Source organism: Pelophylax lessonae, assembly GCF_965119305.1.
Source record: "Pelophylax lessonae genome assembly, chromosome: 11".
Taxonomy (NCBI): domain Eukaryota; kingdom Metazoa; phylum Chordata; class Amphibia; order Anura; family Ranidae; genus Pelophylax; species Pelophylax lessonae.
This window is the reverse complement of record NC_138778.1, coordinates 93,733,391-93,747,799: the sequence shown is the minus strand read 5'-3', so window position 1 is coordinate 93,747,799 and position 14,409 is coordinate 93,733,391.

Below are 14,409 nucleotides of genomic sequence, written 5' to 3'. Positions count from 1 at the left end.
GGGCGGGTCCATCCGCTCTGCATCGGCGTCACGCAATCCCGGTCGCATCTGTGACGTCATCATTTTGGCGCCATCACGTCGACACGTGGAGATTCATCCGCGCTCATATACAGTGAGGTTTGGATGCCGCAGTCTCGGATGACCACCGGTCACCCATGGTGCGGCTCTTCTTCCTCTTTGTTGAGCGTTGGCGTGGCGTTGGGAGCTGACCAAGGCCAATAACGGGTACACTTCACCATCCTTTTAGGCTATCTTCACTTCCACCTTCCACCCTCACTTTTCCAAGGCCATTTTTGCTCCGTGATATCCTTTTCTTTTTGGCAATGCTTTGATTGCATCACTTTCTGGCACTTTTCATCTTGTCCATCTTTCACACTATCCATTCTGATTAGCACAGCTTTGGTTTATTCTATCTTTTTCACATAACATGGCTCCCTGATTATGGGTTCTGCTGGGTGGCTCATACCACTCAGTTTATTTAAGTTTATTAATTCATTTATACGTACTACACCTGTTTCTATATTTACAAGAATTTACTTTCAGAACCCTCAGGTGACCATTATTTATGTGGATCTGTTCATCACACTCCCTCCCTGGTTCCTAGGCACCTCCTATCTGTTTCACAGGCACTTCCTTTTTGGTTTATCCTTTACACTATCTATTCTGATTAGCACATTCTTGGTTTATTTAATCAATTTCACACAACATGGTTTTCTGATTATGGGTTTTGCTGGGTAGTTTATACTACCCAGTCTATTTTAGTCTATTTATTTATATGTACTACACAAGTTTTTTCATATTTACAACTATTTACTTTTAGAACCCTCTGGTGACCATTATCTATATGGATCTGTTCATCACAATATTGAATACACATTTCTTTGTGGAATCTTCTTATTGTGCCCGGATGACCTTGGATCAAGCTCTCTCAGTTCCCGGTAGAGACGTTCCCCTAGTGGTCTGCCCCCCACAATACTTAGGTGTTGATGTCATTGCTGGATTGTAAGTACACTGGCTGGAGAACATATAGGCTAGAGATATTATATCCCTTCCCTATCATTATTTATTAGTCCTTTATCATTTTTTATGCTATCTGTAAAAAGGATTCTCTTTTTTCTACAGTAATATATGATGCATCTGCTCCTGAGGAAGTGGATTACATTCCATGAAACGCGTAGGGCTTGTTTATGATGCATTCCTTATTTTTATTTTTTGGATCCTTCAATATCGCTCGACAATTAGTGTTCTACTCCAGTCTACAACCAATCAGCTCTTATGTATATGATTTGGTTTAATTATTACCATTTACCTGCCGTATCAATTATATTTATACTATGATGTTCTTATGTCTGTCGATGACATCGCCAATAAAATGTTTTTTATCATCATATGAGACCTACCTGTGTATTTTACCTATGTATGTACCAATCGTTACCACACACCTCATTCAAAGTCCCGAATTTTCCCCTTTACCCCCCCCCCCCATATATATTTTTCATCCAACAACTGGCTTTATAGTATTGGTTAATATTTATGGCTATATATTTTTTACCCTTGTTATTTATTAACATGCCAGTTGTTATGAAATTATATCTCCCACCCCTTTTTTACTTCCCCTTCCCCCCTTTCTTTGCTAATGCAACAGGGATGGAGGTAATCTGCCCGGAATTGGCAGTACCTCATATAAAGTCCCAAATTTTTTCAAATTAATTGGTTTAATTATCGGTTAATTTATTTTTTCACAGCTATGTAACTATGTATTTTTTAACTATATTATTATTTATGGCCAAGGTCCCCCATATTTTTGCCTAGCAACCCTCCAAAGTGTCACAACTGGCAAAACAAAACGTGCCACCCATGGACTTTAGTTAAATTCTCTGTGAAATTTGAGTACAACAAAAAACGCTGGGAAACATTGGTGGAACCCAGGGGCAAATGTAATACTGAACAGTGCTGTTGTGGGTTTCTTTGGAAATATAGGTACAGCTACCTGTCCCTACTTAGTCAGTGAGGCCTAATTGGAAGACACATATTGCAGCATGGTAGATCAGACAACAGACACCAATTGTCTCAATATATTGGATGATTGGCATGAGTATTTTCAACAACATTTATAAAGATGCAAGGCATTATAGTCTTTGGTCATCGGTCAGATGTTCGTGATGGTTGATCAGATGCCAATGAAAATAATCAGATGTCGATTAGTGGTAACTTTAGGTGGTTTCTGGGTTTATGGAGTTACCTGCTGCCTGGATATATTTTATTTTTACACTTATAACTTAAAATCTTGAGACCTGCTTCTTTGTGGTCCTTGTTTGAGCAATCCTGTAGCACCCTCCTCTAGTTAGGTTGTTAGGATAACTTTAGTGTTTAGCCTCACTGTAGTCAGTGATCTATTGTTTCTGTCTGGTCAGGGCATTTCCTAAGTTGGGTGCTTGATTTTTCCTACCTGCTTCTAGGAGAAACTTTCAGAATGTAGGGCAGGTAGAGTCAAATATCCAGAATTGGTCCCAAGATTGAGCCTTAGGTTACCCCAGTGGCATAGCGTGGGGGGTGCTGGGGGGGCCAGCCGCACCGGGCGCAAATTAAGGGGGGGTGCGCCAGTGTCACTGTCCCCCGACTGGCTCCTGCGGCCCCTTAGGTTTAAAAATGGCGCCGCCCGGCGCCAACATGTCACCGCGCATGCGCCACCACCGGGAACAGCCGAACGTATACAAGCTTTCCCGAGTGGTGGTGGCGCATGCGCAATGACGTGTTGGCGCCTTAGCATTTTTTCTAAGGGGCCTCACGAACAGGCAAGTGAACTCCTCCACAGTAGGGCAGAGGATGATGTAGGGGGGGTCAGTGTAGGGGGGTCAGTGTAGGGTGGTCAGCGTAGAGGGGTCAGTGTGGGGGGGGGTCAGTGTAGGGGGCGTCAGTGTAGGGGGGTCAGTGTAGGGGGCGTCAGTGTAGGGGGGTCAGTGTAGGTGTCAGTGTAGGTGTCAGTGTGGGGGGGTCAGTGTAGGAGACATCAGTGTAGGAGGTGTCAGTGAAGGGGATCAGTGTAGGGGGATCAGTGTAGGTGTTAGTGAAGGAGGGGTCAGTGTAGGGGGGTCAGTGTCAGTGTAGGAGGGGTCAGTGTAGGAGGGTCAGTGTAGGAGGGGTCAGTGAAGGGGTCAGCTTTCCCGAGCGGCGGCGGCGCATGCGCAATGACAGGTTGGCGCCTTAGGGCAGCGCCATTTTTAAATCTAAGGCACCTCACGAAGAGGTAAGTGAACTCCTCCACAGTAGGGCAGAGGATGATGTAGGGGGGGTCAGTGTAGGGGGGTCAGTGTAGGGTGGTCAGTGTGGGGAGGGTCAGTGTAGAGGGGTCAGTATAGGGGTGTCAGTGTAGGAGGGTCAGTGCAGGTGTCAGTGTGGGGGGGTCAGTGTAGGAGAGGTCAGTGTAGGGGGGGTCAGTGTAGGTGTCAGTGAAGGGGATCAGTGTAGGGGGATCAGTGTAGGTGTCAGTGAAGGAGGGGTCAGTGTAGGGGGTCAGTGTCAGTGTGGGGGCGGGTCAGTGTAGGAGGGGTCAGTGTAGGAGGGTAAGTGTAGGAGGGGTCAGTGAAGGGGTCAGTGTAGGTGTCAATGAAGGGGGGTCAGTGTAGGAGGGGTCAGTGTAGGAGAGGTCAGTGTAGGAGAGGTCAGTGTAGGAGGGGTCAGTGTAGGGGGGTTAGTTTCAGTGTGGGGGGTCAGTGTAGGAGGGGTTAGTGTAGGTGTCAGTGTAGGGGGGGTCAGTGTAGGTGTCAGTGTAGGTGTCAATGAAGGGGGGTCAGTGTAGGTGTCAGTGAAGGGATCAATGAAGGGGTGTCAGTGTAGGGGGGTCAGTGTAGGTGTCACTGTAGGGGGGTCAGTGTAGGAGGGGTCAGTGTAAGTGTCAGTGTAGGTGTCAATGATGGTGGGTTCAGTGTAGGTTTCAGTGAAGGGGTCAGTGTAGGTGACAATGAAGGGGGGGTCAGTGTAGGAGGGGTCAATGTAGGGGGGGTCAGTGTAGGAGGGGTTAGTGTAGGTGTCAGTGTAGGGGGGTCAGTGTAGGGGTTAGTGTGAGGGGGTCAGTGTAGGTGTCAGTGAAGGGGGGGTCAGTGTAGGTGTCAGTGAAGGGGGGTCAGTGTAGGTGTCAATGAAGGGGGTCAGTGTAGGAGTCAATGTGGGGGGGTCAGTGTAGATGTCAGTGAAGGGGTCAGTGTAGGGGGTTAGTGTAGGTGTCAGGGTAGGAGGGGTCAGTTTAGGTGTCAGTGTAGGGGGGCAGTGTAGGTGTCAGTGAAGGGGTCAGTGTAGGTGTCAAGGAAGGGGTGTCAGTGTAGGTGTTAGTGTAGGTGTCAGTAAACGGGTAAGTGTAGGTGTAAATGAAGGGGGGTCATTGTAGGGGGGGTCAGTGTAGGTGTCAGTGTAGGGGGGTCAGTGTAGCAGAGGTCAGTGTAGGGGGGTCAGTGTAGGGTCAGTGTAGTGATCTGTGTAGTGGTCTAATAGATTTGTGTAGGGGGCGCAAATTACTAACCTTGTCCCGGGCACTGACAACCCACGCTACGCCACTGGGTTACCCCACTTACCACTCCAGACCAGTCTGAGTACATGTTTTTATTCACCACCCTTTGGACACACCCCTGTAACCAGTTTTTTATCCAAGAACAAATCTTATGGTCCATGCCTGCAGACCTCAGCTTGTAGATTACAGTGGTGATCGAAGGTTTGGGCACCCCAGGTAAAAATGTGTATTAATGTGCATAAAGAAGCCGTAAAGATGGAAAAATCTCCAAAAGGCATCAAATTACAGATTAGACATTCTTATAATATGTCAACAAAAGTTAGATTTTATTTCCATCATTTACACTTTCAAAATTACAGAAAACAAAAAAATGGCGTCTGCAAAAGTTTAGGCACCCTGCAGAATTTATAGCATGCACTGCCCCCTTTGCAAGGCTGAGACCTGCCAGTGTCCTGGATTGCTCTCAATCATCGTCTGGGAAGACCAGGTGATGTCAATCTCAAAGGTTTTAAATGCCCAGACTCATCTGGTCTTTCCCCAACAATCAGCACCATGGGATCTTCTAAGCAGTTGTCTAGAAAACTGAAACTGAAAATAGTTGACGCTCACAAAGCTGGAGAAGGCTATAAGAAGATAACAAAGCGTTTTCAGATGTCAATATCCTCTGTTTGAAATGTAATTAAGAAATGGCTGTCATCAGGAACAGTGGAAGTTAAAGCAAGATCTGGAAGACCAAGAAAAATATCAGACAGAACAGCTCGCAGGATTGTGTGAAAAACAATTCAAAACCCACGTTTGACTGCACGATCCCTCCAGAAAGATCTGGCAGACACTGGAGTTGTGGTACACTATTCCACTATAAAGAGATACTTGTAGAAATATTGTCTTCATGGAAGAGTCATCAGAAGAAAACCTCTTCTACGTCCTCACCACAAAAATCAGCGTTTGGCCAGAGGAGAACCCCCAATGGGACTTTTAAGGTCTTAGACAATCATTTGCTGCTAAAGTAGCAGTGAAAAAATAGTAGTAATGGTTTTATATAAAAAATATACATTTTATTACAAAGATAATAAAAGAACAAAGAACACATATATAGATACATACATATATATATATAGAACATGTAAAGACAAAAACATAGGGTGGCTAACCCAAAAATTACCACATCATGTAAATAGGGTACGTAATAGCAAAACAGACAAATGCCGTAGGGATAGATACACCCGACGCGTTTCTGGAGGTTATCCGTCTTCAGGGGTGTTGTACATTATTGTGTGGAGTATATAGTACCTCTAGTAAGACAAAACAGAAAGAGGCAAAAATAAGACACCAAAAATATTTAGTGCATAAGCAATATTCACAGAGGCTTTACATATATCACAGGCTTTGCTAATGCATATGTTACTTACATGGTGATGTTTAGGTCAATTATACATAGCCCAAAATTAAAAACATATTTACAAAGGTCCGGTCTCTGGAAGGTTTTGGAAGTGGTACATCATGATCCCAAACGCAGCAAGGGGGGAAGCACACACACAAGAGGTCAAGACCACAAAGGGAAGGCAGGCAAGACACCAGGCCAGAGATGTTAATGAGTGCTAAACTAGAAAACGAAAAAGGGGGGGATGGGAAGGGAAATATTGAAAAGTGGAAATTCTATATGTGGTAGTGCATATAGATCACATACTGTATATGCAATATATTTATGGTATGTTGCAGTCTATAGTGGGTATAAATATATGTATGTATATGGTGAGAAAGCAAAACATACAGATGGTAATGCAAAAAAGATTTGCATAAATATATGCATACAGATGCATAGTGAGACCATATATTTGAGCATATAAGCGAATATATAATGGTATGCACCAAACAGTACATAAATTAATATAAAGTAAAGACCATAGTAGTCTGGGCAAACCTAAGAAATTGATAGAAGATTCAGCTGTGTAGTTCTACACAGCTGAATCTTCCATCAATTTCTTAGGTTTGCCTACACTACTATGGCCTGGTGTCTTGCCTGCCTTCCCTTTGTGGTCTCGTTGACCTCTTGTGTGTGTTTCCCCCCTTGCTGCGTTTGGGATCCTGATGTACCACCTCCAAAACCTTCCAGAGACCGGACCTGTGTACATATGTTTTCAATTTTGGGCTATGTATAATTGACCTAAACATCACCATGTAAGTAACCATATGCATTAGCAAAGCCTGTGATATATGTAAAACCGCTGTGAATATTGTTTATGCACTAAATATTTTTGGTGTCTTATTTTTGCCTCTTTCTGTTTTGTCTTACTAGAGGTACTATATACTTCACACAATAATGTACAACACCCCTGAAGAGGGATAACCTTCAGAAACGCGTCGGCTATATCTATCCCTACGGCATTTGTCTGTTTTGCTATTATGTACCCTATTTACATGATGTGGTCATTTTTGGGTTAGCCACCCTATGTTTTTGTCTTTACATGTTCTATATATATATATGTATGTATCTATATATGTGTTCTTTGTTCTTTTATTATCTTTGTAATAAAATGTATATTTTTTATATAAAACCATTACTACTATTTTTTCACTGCTACTTTAGCAGCAAATGATTGTCCAAGACCTTAAAAGTCCCATTGGGGGTTCTCCTCTGGCCTTTTTTGTTTCTGGATGCGGTCTTAACCATTAACTCCCTATTTCACCAACCAATCCCTTTCTACAAAAATCAGCGTTTGAACTTTGCAAATGAACATATAGATAAGCCTGATGCATTTTGGAAACAAGTTCTGTGGACCGATGAGGTTAAAATCAAACTTTTTGGTCGGAATGAGCAAAGGTACATTTGGAGAAGAAGGGGCACAGAATTTAATGAAAAGAACCTCTGTCCAACTGTTAAGCATGGGGGTGGATCAATCATGCTTTGGGGTTGTATTGCAGCCAGTGGCACAGGGAACATCTCACGAGTAGAGAGATATGCGACACTGTACCCAAATTAAATTGACGTCCTTTTTTCCCACAAACAGAGCTTTCTTTTGGTGCTATTTCATCACCTGTGCAATTTTTATTTTTTGCGCTATAAACAAAAAAAGAGCGACAATTTTGAAAAAATAACAATATTTTTCACATTTTTTTATATGAAATTCTCAAAAAAAATGTAAAAATCTAAATTTTTTTACATTTTAAGCCAATTTGTTTTCTGCTACATATTTTTGGTAGAAAAAAAATCGCAATAAGCCTATTTTGATTGGTTTGCGCAAAAGTTATTACGTTTACTAACTACGGGAACGATTTATGTAATTTTTATTGTTTTTTTTTTAACTAGGCGGCGATCTGCAATTATTTTTGCGGGACTGCGACATTGTGGTGGACAGATCGGACCCCTGACTGACATTTTTGACACTTTTAGGGGTTCCAGTGACATTACTACAGTAATCAGTGCTATAAATATGCACTGTTACTATAAAAATGACACTGGCAGGGAAGGGGTTAACTTTATTGCTGATCAAGGGGTTAAGTGTGTCCCTAGGGGCGTAATTCTAACTGTTAGGGGGCGTGGCTAGTGAAGTAATCACAGAGACATATGATCCTACATAGCAGGATCGCATAGCCTCTGTCATTACTTCAGGGAGAATGACAGACGGCTGTGTTTACATCAGCAGTCTGTCTTTCTCCCTCTCCTGAGGGACATTGTGAGTGGCCGGCGGACATTGGAGCCGCCGGTCACACGCGCTGGCTAGGCAGGGAACGAGCAGGGGTGGAAGCGCGCCAGCGCGCACTCGCCCCCTACAGGCTCGTGGACGAGCGACGTACCCCTACGTCACTTTGACTGTAGGGGGCTGACTGCCGCAGTAAATAGTTGTGCGGCGGTCGGCAAGTGGTTAACACCTGCTCCCCATTCACACCGGAGACCTTGTAACACTAACGAATCACATGACACCGGGGAGGGAAAATGGCTAATTGAGCCTAATTCTGACATTTTAACTTAGGGGTGTACTCACTTTTGTTGCCAGTGGTTTAGACATTAATGGCTGTGTGTTGAGTTATTTTAAGAGGACAGCAAATTTACACTGTTATACAAGCTGTACACTCACTACTTGACATTGTAACAAAGTGTCATTTCTTCAGTGTTGTCATCTGAAAAGTTAGAATAAAATATTTACAAAAATGTGAGGGTTGTACTCACTTTTGTGAGATACTGTATTTTACAGTTAGAAACCATAAATATTGTACAGATCTGATGCAGAGTATGTCTCTGTGACTCAATCAGGGTAAAATGTGAATGCATATCTCTATCTCTATAAGAGACAAGCTAAAGATCACTATTCCATTAGTACAGAACACAGCTACTTGCAATTATCCTCATAGACACCATCCCCGACAGTATGGTCCAAGGTAGCTCTGGTAGTAAAGGTGAAAACCTAAAAGTATCCAAAGGATGAAACACAACTCCACTAATACTGGAGTACTCTAGTAACAATCAGGGAGGGAATCTCCACAGTAGCTGGGTGTTTTGGAGAAGCTACACGCTAGGGGACTCTGGCCTGGCTATCTGCATGCCGGTTCTGACAGTGAAGGGTCTTTCCTGGCTGCAGATCACTTGACCAGCTACCTATGCTTCATCAGGTGTGGCCTTTCTCAGCTGCTGAGGAAAAAAACAAAGAAAATTACCTTCCAAGGGTGTGTCCAACAACAGGGCAGATCCTAGGGTAACAGACGCCTGGGTGCAGGAATATTTATGGCGCCCCTACGTGGGCGCAGGGTTGGCCTTTGGGGTGTGCGAGCTGTGCGGCCGCACAGGGCGCCATGGGCAACAAGGGCGCTGTGCGGCCATCACAGCTCGCAGAGGATCAGGCGATTCAGGCCGCACAGCAGGAGGTGAGCGGCGACTGCGGCCTGGACAGGGTTAACACAGATCACAGAACACGCGGCCGCCGCTTACCTCCCGCTGTGCAGCCGTGCCTCGATCACCTATTGCTGCAGTGAGGCGAGCTGTGTATCTCTCACACAGCTCAGCCTCCGATCCTTCCACAGAATCCACGCTGACTTCCTGCCCACACATCCCCGGGAGTGTGGGCGGGCGGGAGGAGGAGAAGGGGCGGGGCGAGGAGGAGCTGACGATCTCTCCTCTGGCGTCAGTGCAGGGAGGGAGGAGAGATCGTCATCTCCTCCTTGCCCCGCCCCTTCTCCTCCTCTTCCCGCCCACCCACACTCCCGGGGATGTGTGGGCGGGAAGTTTTAAAGAAAAAAAAAAGCTGCAGACAACGTAAAGTAAGTGACATCTCTCTCCTTAAAAAAATTTAAGGAGGGGGGGGTCTGTGATGTAAGGGGGGGGCTCTATGTGTGGGGGGCTCTGTGTGAGGGGGGCTATGTGTGGGGGTCTGTGATGTAAGGGGGGCTCTCTGATGTGGGGGGCTCCGTGGGGAGGGGGGGTCTGATGTAAGGGGGGCTTTTTGTGGGGGGGTCTCTGATGTGAGGATGTGAGGGGGGCTTTGTGTGTGTGTGTGTAGGGGGTCTCTGATGTTAGGGGGGCTGTGTGTGTGTAGGGGGTCTCTGATGTTAGGGGGGCTGTGTGTGTGTGTAGGGGGTCTCTGATGTGAGGGGGGCTTTGTGTGGGAGGTCTCTGATGTGCGGGGGCTCTCTGATGTGGGGGCCTCCGTGGGGAGGGGGGTCTGATGTAAGGGGGGGGCTCTATGTGTGGGGGGCTCTGTGTGAGGGGGGCTATGTGTGGGGGTCTGTGATGTAAGGGGGGCTCTCTGATGTGGGGGGCTCCGTGGGGAGGGGGGGTCTGATGTAAGGGGGGCTTTTTGTGGGGGGGTCTCTGATGTGAGGATGTGAGGGGGGCTTTGTGTGTGTGTAGGGGGTCTCTGATGTTAGGGGAGCTGTGTGTGTGTAGGGGGTCTCTGATGTTAGGGGGGCTGTGTGTGTGTGTGGGGGGTCTCTGATGTGAGGGGGGCTTTGTGTCGGGGGTCTCTGATGTGAGGATGTGAGGGGGGCTTTGTGTGTGTGTGTGTGTGTAGAGGGTCTCTGATGTTAGGGGGGCTGTGTGTGTGTAGGGGGTCTCTGATGTTAGGGGGGCTGTGTGTGTGTAGGGGGTCTCTGATGTTAGGGGGGCTTTGTGTGTGTGTGTGTAGGGGGTCTCTGATGTTAGGGGGACTGTGTGTGTGTAGGGGGTCTCTGATGTTAGGGGGGCTGTGTGTGTGTAGGGGGTCTCTGATTTTAGGGGGGCTTTGTGTGTGTAGGGGGTCTCTGATGTTAGGGGGGCTTTGTGTGTGTTTAGGGGGTCTCTGATGTTAGGGGGGCTTTGTGTGTGTGTGTAGGGGGTCTATGATGTGAGGATGTGAGGGGGGCTTTGTGTGTGTGTGTGTGTAGGGGGTCTCTGATGTGAGGGGGGCTTTGTGTGTGTGTGTGTAGGGGGTCTCTGATGTTAGGGGGGCTTTGTGTGTGTAGGGGGTCTCTGATGTTAGGGGGGCTTTGTGTGTGTGTGTGTGTGTGTGTGTGTAGGGGGTCTCTGATGTTAGGGGGGCTTTGTGTGTGTGTGTGTGTAGGGGGTCTCTGATGTTAGGGGGGCTGTGTGTGTGTAGGGGGTCTCTGATGTTAGGGGGGCTGTGTGTGTGTGTGTGTGTGTGTGTAGGGGGTCTCTGATGTGAGGGGGGCTTTGTGTGGGAGGTCTCTGATGTGCGGGGGCTCTCTGATGTGGGGGGCTCCGTGGGGAGGGGGGGGTCTGATGTAAGGGGGCTTTGTGTGGGGGGTCTCTGATGTGAGGGGGGCTTTGTGTCGGGGGTCTCTGATGTGAGGATGTGAGGGGGGCTTTGTGTGTGTATGTAGAGGGTCTCTGATGTTAGGGGGGCTGTGTGTGTGTAGGGGGTCTCTGATGTTAGAGGGGCTTTGTGTGTAGGGGGTCTCTGATGTTAGGGGGGCTTTGTGTGTGTGTGTGTGTAGGGGGTCTCTGATGTTAGGGGGGCTGTGTGTGTGTAGGGGGTCTCTGATGTTAGGGGGGCTGTGTGTGTGTAGGGGGTCTCTGATGTTAGGGGGGCTTTGTGTGTGTGTGTGTGTAGGGGGTCTCTGATGTTAGGGGGGCTTTGTGTGTGTGTGTGTGTGTGTGTGTAGGGGGTCTCTGATGTTAGGGGGGCTTTGTGTGTGTGTAGGGGGTCTCTGATGTGAGGATGTGAGGGGGGCTTTGTGTGTGTGTGTGTAGGGGGTCTCTGATGTGAGGGGGCTTTGTGTGTGTGTGTGTGTGTGTGTAGGGGGTCTCTGATGTTAGGGGGGCTTTGTGTGTGTAGGGGGTCTCTGATGTTAGGGGGGCTTTGTGTGTGTGTGTGTAGGGGGTCTCTGATGTTAGGGGGCTTTGTGTGTGTGTGTAGGGGGTCTCTGATGTTAGGGGGGCTTTGTGTGGGAGGTCTCTGATGTGCGGGGGCTCTCTGATGTGGGGGGCTCCGTGGGGAGGGGGGGTCTTATGTAAGGGGGCTTTGTGTGGGGGGTCTCTGATGTGAGGGGGGGCTCTGTGTGGGGGGGGGGCTTTGTGTGGGGGGTCTCTGATGTAAAGGGGGCTCTGTGTGGGGGGTCTCTGATGTAAAGGGGGCTCTGTGTGGGGGGTCTCTGATGTAAGGGGGGCTAAGTTATTAGTGATCATAAAAAAGAAAAGTCAAATAAAGTGCAAAAAAGGTGCAAGAAAATGCGCGCACGGGGGGGGGGGCACGGGATTAGCTTGCACAGGGCGCCTGATCACCTAAGGCCGGCCCTGCGTGGGCGTGTTCATCTTACTAACCCCTCCCCTTTTCCTAATGGGACCTGAAGGGGGGTCTCTCCAAGGAACACAGAGAGGGCCTCTGTTAGAGAGTCTGTTAGAAAGAGCTCCCACCAGGCCCCATTAGAGACTACAATGGGGTTGTATCATGGGACCTGGAGGGGGGTCTCTCGAACAGAAGTCATCTCTGTGTGCATTTTAAAGTCTATGTTAGAAAGACCCCCCACCAGGCCCCTTTAGAGACTACAACGGAGTCTAATGGGACCTGGAGGGGGGGGGGGTTATCTTACAGAGGCCCTCTCTGTGCCTATTGGAGAGTCTCTGATAGAAAGAGGTCCCTCCAGTCCCCATGAAAGACTACATTAGAGTGTCCCTGAACAATAGAAAAATAAACAATATTATATTAATTAATAGCACTTTGATGCCCAGGCCCAAGACTAGAAGACTTCACTTACCTTAAATATTGGGTACTGGGGCTGGCTGCTGGTCCTGTGGCCTGGATTCTGGAACTGGGTCCTGGCTTCTGGGACTGGGTCCTGGCTTCTGGGGCTTTGCTGCTGGTGCTAAGGTCTGGCTGCTGGGGCTGGCCTGCTGGGCCTGGGGTCTGGCTGCTGGTCCTCCTGATTTCTGACTGCTTGTCCTGATTCCCGGCTGCTGGTCCTCCTGGAGTCTGGCTGCTGATCCTCCTGGGGTCTGGCTGCTGGTCCTCCTGGGGTCTGGATGCTGGTCCTCCTGGGGTCTGGCTGCTCGGGCCTTGGGGCTGGCTTCTGGTACTGATTCTTGGCTGCTGGTCCTGGGGTCTGGATGCTGGTCGTGGGGTCTGGCTGCTGGGGCCTTGGGGCTGACTTCTGGTCCTGATTCTTGGCTGCTGGTCCTGATTCCTGGCTCCTCCGTGGTGTACCGGTCTCTGTGGTATGCTGGGCTCTGTGGTGCCGGTCTCTGTGGTATGCTGGTCTCTGTGGTGCCGGTCTCTGTGGTATGCTGGGCTCTGTGGGGCCGGTGGTGCTGGCTCTGTGGTGCCGGTGGTCCTGGCTCTGTGGTGCTGGCCTCTGACTGTGGTGCCGGTGGTGCTGGGCTCTGTGTTGCCGGGCTCCATGGAGCTGGCTCTGTGGTGCTGGGCTCTGTGGTGCCAGTGGTGCTAAGCTCTGTGGTGCCAGTGGTGCTGGGCTCTGTGGTGCTGGGCTCTCTGCTGTGGTGCTGGTGGCTCTGTGGTGCTGGTGGCTCTGTGGTGCTGGTGGCTCTGTACTGTGGTGCTAGGCTCTGTACTGTGAAGCTGGTGGCTCTGTGGTGCTGGTGACTCTGTGGTGCTGGTGGCGGCTCTGTGGTGCTGGGCTCTGTGCTGCGGTGCTGGGCTCTGTGGTGCTGGTGGCTCTGTGGTGCTGGGCTCTGTGCTGTGGTGCTGGGCTCTGTGGTGCTGGGCTCTGTGGTGCTGGTGGCTCTGTGGTGCTTGTGGCTCTGTGGTGCTTGTGGCTCTGTGGTGCTGGGCTCTGTGCTGTGGTGCTGGGCTCTGTGCTGCTGGTGGCTCTGTGGTGCTGGGCTCTGTGCTGTGGTGCTGGTGGCTCTGTGGTGCTGGGCTCTGTGGTGCTGGCGGTTCTGTGGTGCTGGTGGCTCTGTGGTGCTGGGCTCTGTGGTGCTGGTGGCTCTGTGGTGCTGGTGGCTCTGTGGTGCTGGTGGCCGTGTCGTGCTGGTGGCTCTGTGGTGCTGGTGGCTTTGTGCTGTGGTGCTGATGGCTCTGTGGTGCTGGTGGCTCTGTGCTGTGGTGCTGGCGACTCTGTGGTGCTGGTGGCTCTGGGCTCTGTGGTGCTGGTGGCTCTGTGGTGCTGGTGGCTCTGTGCTGTGGTGCTGGTGGCTCTGTGGTGCTGGTGGCTCCTTGGTGCTGGTGGCTCTGTGGTGCTGGTGGCTCTGTGCTGTGGTGCTGGTGGCTCTGTGGTGCTGGTGGCTCCTTGGTGCTGGTGGCTCTGTGGTGCTGGTGGCTCTGTGGTGCTGGGCTCTGTGGTGCTGGTGGCTCTGTTCTGTGGTGCTGGTGGCTCTGTGGTGCTGGACTCTGTGGTGCTGGTGGCTCTGTGGTGCTGGTGGCTCTGTGCTGTGGTGCTGGTGGCTCTGTGGTATCCCGGCAGGACTGCTGCTGTCACTGTGAGATGGCGCCTCTATTTCCTCCATAGTCCCGGCTCACAGG